Source organism: Aquarana catesbeiana, linkage group LG02, assembly GCF_042186555.1.
Source record: "Aquarana catesbeiana isolate 2022-GZ linkage group LG02, ASM4218655v1, whole genome shotgun sequence".
NCBI lineage: Eukaryota > Metazoa > Chordata > Amphibia > Anura > Ranidae > Aquarana > Aquarana catesbeiana.
In genome coordinates this window covers 751,936,329-751,942,747 of record NC_133325.1, presented here as the reverse complement: position 1 = coordinate 751,942,747, position 6,419 = coordinate 751,936,329, and positions in this window count along the sequence as shown.

Sequence of the window (6,419 nt, the reverse complement as noted above, 5' to 3'; positions counted from 1 at the left end):
AGTAAAAGGATTATCTTGCAAATGTTTGAGCTTCTCACAGTGTGCATTAGAAGCTTTAGCAAGTCAGATAGAGCCTGCCTCTTTTCCTGGTTGGAGAACATCCCAGCATCAGCTAGCCCTTTCCTTCTCCTGGCCTGCCCTGCCTACTTCAGTGCGAATTCCAAAGCCGCACATCAGTGCGATTTCGCACTGCCGATTTCATTGCGGCTTGCAACTTCATTTAACAGAAGTGTGTGCAGATCACAATTAAATTGGTAAAAAGTAGTGCAGGATCGCTTTCATAATTGCTGCGACATGAGTCGCGCGGTATGAACGGTTTTATTGCTGGCCATGGCAGGTGACTTGTCATGCGATTTGGAACTGTCAAATCGCATGACAAGTCACACCGATGTGAAGGGGGGCTGACTAACAATTTTATATTGAAGCTACAGATATTGTAGCTGCTGACTTTTAATATAAGGACACTTATCTGTCCAGGGATCCTGTGATGTTGGCACCCCTAGCCAATTCGTCCATCAGGTTCGGGTGGAGGTGCCGGCAGCCATACTAAGGGAATTGGAAAGTGAAGCCTGGCGGCTTCACAGCCTGCTTCTTACTGCACATGTGCGAGTCGCGCTGCGCTTTTGTGAATGGCCCCGCTGTCTTGTGGGTCCTTTGTGTCTCCCAGAAGGCAGCAGGGGGGGAAGGAGGAGGGTCCGGAAATCCCGTAGATCGCCGCAATCATTGTGTGGCGATTTTACCCGGAAGTAAACCACCCCTCCAAAAAGTGCCAAGTGTGGCAGTGGAGGGGGGGGGGGGTGTGAACAAGCAAATATTCCCCTTTTGGGTGGAGCTCTGCTTTAAATATATATTTATGTGAATGTAGTCTTTAACGTATACCGACGGGACTATCCATTCATGTAGATGAGGGGTCTCCACACTTTTCCATACAAGGGCCACATTTATAAATATTTACTGTCCAACAAAAAAAATTAAATGAATAAGTAATTTTTCTTTTTGAGTTTTTTTTTTTTTTTTTGTAATCGTGATATGATTTAGAGCAACAGAGAAATAAACAATACTATGCTTTGTGTTAAGGTTGCCAAAACACAAAGGTGTAAAGCCAGCCTAAGTGGTCTGTCAACTTCAGTCCTCTAAAAACTAGTATCTGAAAAAAAATCAACTCGTATCTGATCATGCTTGTGTTTTGAGGAGCCTTCAGAACACTCTCGCCCACCTTTTCTCCTCTGTACAAACCTTCAGACATTGTAGTTATTTGCTCTTGTCGGCAGCTGTGACGTTACCTGCAGGATAAAATTTCAGAGATTGCGTAAACATGGGACACAACTTCAATCTGTATTGACATAAAACAAGCTCATAATGACTTCTATATATGTTCTGCGGTTTATTGTGGCATTACAGCACGTCAGCCATATGTCTAGATTCACAGTACTAATTAATATCTAGAGTGTTTTACCTGACAAAATTCACAATGTAAAGCCAACCAGTGATAACATTGTTTTTATGTCACCTGCTTGTCTGCGGCCTGATTCATTGTTCTATGAAGGAGAAAATTCCCTCTGCTGTGGCCTTTCCTGCGCTCCTCCACCTTTTAAGCTACTCAAACACCTCACCCTCTAGCTCCATATACATCAGTGGTGGGCAACTTTCTTGATATTAGGGGGGGGCCTCAAGTGCGCCCCTCGACATCACCAAAGGGCTACACATGAAGTTCAGTAAATATTCATTCTCAGAGACAGCAGACACACTACCGGATATAGTCAAACCTTTTAGGCATGATACAAGAGATGGTAAGAGACTGTGAACATATTGCAAGAGATGGTCAGTGACTGTGGATATGATACAAGCAATGGTCAGAGACTGCGGGCATAATACAAGAGGTGATTGGAGACTGCGGAGGTGATACAAGAGATGGTCAGTGACTGTGGACATGATACAAGCAATGGTCAGAGACTGCGGGCATAATACAAGAGGTGATTGGAGACTGCGGAGGTGATACAAGAGATGGTCAGTGACTGTGGACATGATACAAGCAATGGTCAGAGACTGCGGGCATAATACAAGAGGTGATTGGAGACTGCGGAGGTGATACAAGAGATGGTCAGTGACTGTGGACATGATACAAGCAATGGTCAGAGACTGCGGGCATAATACAAGAGGTGATTGGAGACTGCAGAGGTGATACAAGAGATGGTCAGAAAGTGTGAACATGATACAAAAGCTAATCAGAATTGGCAGGCATGTCACAAGAGTTTGTCTGAGACTGCGGACAGGATACAAAAGATGGTCAGTGACTGCAGATATGATACCTGAGATTGTCTGAGACTGGGCATGATACAACATACAAGAGATGGTCCGAGACTGCAAACAGGATACAAAAGGTGGTCTGAAGCCCCATACACACTATCAGATTTTCTGCTGATTTTTGTCTTCAGATTTACCAAAACCATATAATATGAGGTCAAACCTTAGGAGTTTCAATTTGTATGCAATCAGGCAGGCCCTTGCACTACATGGTTTTGGTAAATCTGAAGAAGAAAATCTGATAGTGTGTATGGGGTTTTAGACTATGCACCTGATACAAGAGATGGTCAGAAACTGCAGACATATTACAAGAGATAGTCTGAGACTATGGGCATGATACAAGAGACAATCAGAGACTGTAGGCATGATACAAAAGATTGTCTGAGACTCTGGGCATGATACAACATACAAGAGATGGTCAGAGACTGCAAACAAGATGCAAAAGAAGGTCAGAAACTACAAACATGATACAAGAGATGGTCTGAGACTATGGACCTAATACAAGAGATGGTCAGAAACTGCAGACATGGTACAAGAGATGGTCTGAGACGCTGGATATGACGCAAGAGACAATTAGAGATTGTAGGCAAGATACAAAAGATTGTCCGAGACTCTGGGCATGATACAACGTACAAGAGATGGTCAGAGACTGCAAACAGGATACAAAAGAAGGTCAGAAAGTACAAACATGATACAAGGTCTGAGATTATGGACCTGATACAAGAGATGGTCAGAGACTACAAACATGATACAAGAGATGGTCAGAGACTACAAACATGATACAAGAGATGGTCTGAGACTATAGACCTGATACAAGAAATGGTCAGAGGCTGCAGGCAGAATATAAGAGATGATGGGAGACTGCGGAGGGGACACAGTAACTGTGAACATGATACAAGAGATAGTCAGAGACTGTAGGCATGATACAAGAAAAGGGAAACTGATTCATGGAGCATTTACTTCCTGGAATCCATCTGCCCTTAGCTCGGAAATGCGGGCAGGAGGGTGTGTTTAGCTAAGAAGCCCCTCCTCCCTTCCTCTGGATGAAAGAAAAAAATGCCCATTAAGACCTTTAGGGTGTATGGCAACGTTTTAGCCTAGGCCAGGAAGTACCTGAAGAAACGTTAAAAAAAAGTTTAAAACCTGTAAATATGATATAGCTTCCTACCTATTTACTAATGATAGCATCATAAGGATTAAAATAGTTAATGTTGATTGGGAGAGTTAAGTTCCGCTCTAACTGTAGAGAAAATTCCGGCTGACTGTGGTGTGTGACAGAGCCATGTAAATGTCAGGACTGGATGGAGAGAAGTACAAATCCATTGACAGGTAAAATGTATTTCATTTGTGGATTTAGCTGTTTGCCCAGAGTTCAGCTTTAATTGCATAATGATATACAATACCTTTTACCGAAGATTCGCAAATTTTACTATGAGTCAAAGTTTTCCATAAATCCTATGTGGAAATGGGTGAATCTTGGGTGTAAACATTGATAAGAGTCTGCTTGTACTAATTGTATTTTCTAAATGTATTATAAATTATTACTTTGTCATCTAAAACTTCAGGATTCGAGTTTGGGGCCAATCCTAGAGGGCATTCTGTAAAACGGATCTAATAATCCGGCAAGAATTTATATTTAGGCTTTGCCAGTAAATGATCCAAGATGCCAATTTGTCCAAGGCCAAAACAGGATGTTGGAAATTTTATATTCCGAACGCTTGAAGAGAGACAAGAGTCCGTCCGGAACGAGCCGTCACGGTGTTAACCCGTTCAGAAGTGGCTTGGCTTTTGGCCGAACCCTTTAAGTGGCAATCTGAATGCATTGTTTTACGCTGTGTGACATTTCCATTGTGACCGGAACACAATAGAACTATTATAGGAAGAAGTTTTACTGCGGAACAAGCTTGTTTTAGTTTGGAAAGAATCCCGTAGGATCAAACACTATAAATATGAGCTAGCAGAAAGAAAAGTCATTGAAACAATTACATAATGAGGTTTTCTCCAGTGCCCAGGACATCCTACGATCCTGCAGTGGGAAGATAATGGAGTGAGATGGAAAAGAAAACTGCACAATCTGTAGCATTATGTCTATTACATCTGAATGTCAGACCGCATATTTCACTTTCTAGGGAATGTTGTGCCTACACCTAGGTAGACCTCTAAGTCATTGTTAACCCCTTCATGACCGGTGACCGATTCCCAATGACCAGGACTGTATCTACCATCATGACACTCATGGATCATAGGACTGTGGCAGCAAGGTGTGGGGGCAACACCAAGCCTTACATTTACAAGCTGTGGAAACGTTTTCCTCATTTTGTTCCTCTCTTCTGACCACCTCTGGACATCTGTTGGGTAAATTCAGCAAGAAAACTATAGAGGAAGGCTTGGAGAGGATGGTGAGAGGAGTCACTTTTATAGTCCGGGAAACCTGAAAACCCTTTTTTTTTCCTTTTTTGCAATCTGGTGTTCTGCATTAATAGCAAACTTCATACTTCCCAAAGCTCTTTCTAGCATGGATTTTTACTAAAATAATCACATGACCCAAAGGGCGGAGCTTGTACAATAATTGTAAAAAGTCACATTTTGAACCTTGACGCTACAAATTTGTTAGTGCTTAGTAACACAAATGGCTCTTTAAAGTGGAAATAAACCCTCTGAAGTAATCGATAGAATAAATATTATTGTACCTATGTATTAACTTGTCTATTCCTCTAGTTAGCTAGTCTATTAACACTCTGATAACATGTTACTGTTTGATATCACTATAATACAAGGTTTGCTATGAAATCAAGCACACGGCTTAATCAAACAAAGTCTTCTTTATTTCCCAAGAAAATAGGAAAACGCTAACATGAGATTACAATATTACAAATGATATAATCAGAACATATAATACAAGAATATCAAAGATACTTATCGCAAGGCTCTCCATGAGGCTTTGTATCATCGGGCTAGGCTCAGATGTTAAAGAGAGGACCATAGCCATGAGGCTTAGGCCCAAGCCAGGATCCAAAGGAAAAAGGGACTATTTCTCTTTTGAGTGCCCTTTTTACTAAAACAGTCACACCCACTTGTAACCACCCCCACTTGCCTCCTGTCCAATAGATATTGCCAAGAGGTAGTCCTTGTAATATATTATATTGGCTTCTGGGGGCAGCATTGTCCATGTATCATCTCTATGAGCCCTGGGCCGTCTTAGCTACCCCTTATTCTCTTTGAAGCCTGTAATCACACATATTACACCAGGTGGGCTTGAGCCAAGCCCTTGTTATTCTGATATGCTACAAAGCTTTGATGTGTAACTGGTTACATTCCAACTTGGAGCCATCTGCCTGTATCAGCCAGGGAATGAAATACCATAAATATGATATTAAATCACGTTGACTTCCAACACCCTCCTATCATTTTCAGCCAAGGAAGCTGCCATCTTAGCCTCTGCTTAATCTTCAACTGCCATAATGCTGCATATGTGATCAGTTATGACACCAGTTATTGGATGGTTTGACTGTTTAGTTAAAGTGGAGTTCCACCCACTTTTACAACTCTTCAGCATCCCTCACTAAACTGTGCACTGTAAACAAATTGGATATTTTTAAAATTTTTTTCTCAGCACCTACTGTATATCTGCTGTATTCATTTTTCACTTCCTCCTCCCTGGCCGCGGCCCATCGCATCATTTTCTGTTTGCAATGCCTTCTGGGAAGGGGCAGCAACTTCCTCTGAAACTGTCGTTGCTATGGAAACCTGACCTGAAACCTATTACACTGCTTGTGCTGCACTGAGCATGTGCGAGATCTGCAAGGATGAGATCCAGGAAGAAATACAGTCTGGCTTCAGATGCCCACACTTAAGATGGCCACGGCCTGCTGTAAGTTTATAAAATAACAAATTACTGCTATAAACTAAAAAAACAGACCTTAGTTTACAGACTAATTTTACTAGAATACATTAAACTTGTGTATTATAGGGGTATTTTTATTCAAAAAGTATAATTTCGGCAGGAACACCACTTTAAGAGCACAAACAATGTGGCAGTTAGATTCTCGGTACGTGCCAGGAATGTAACTATTTTTTGAAACTGTTAAATCGATGGGTTTACTTTCCGCTTTAAC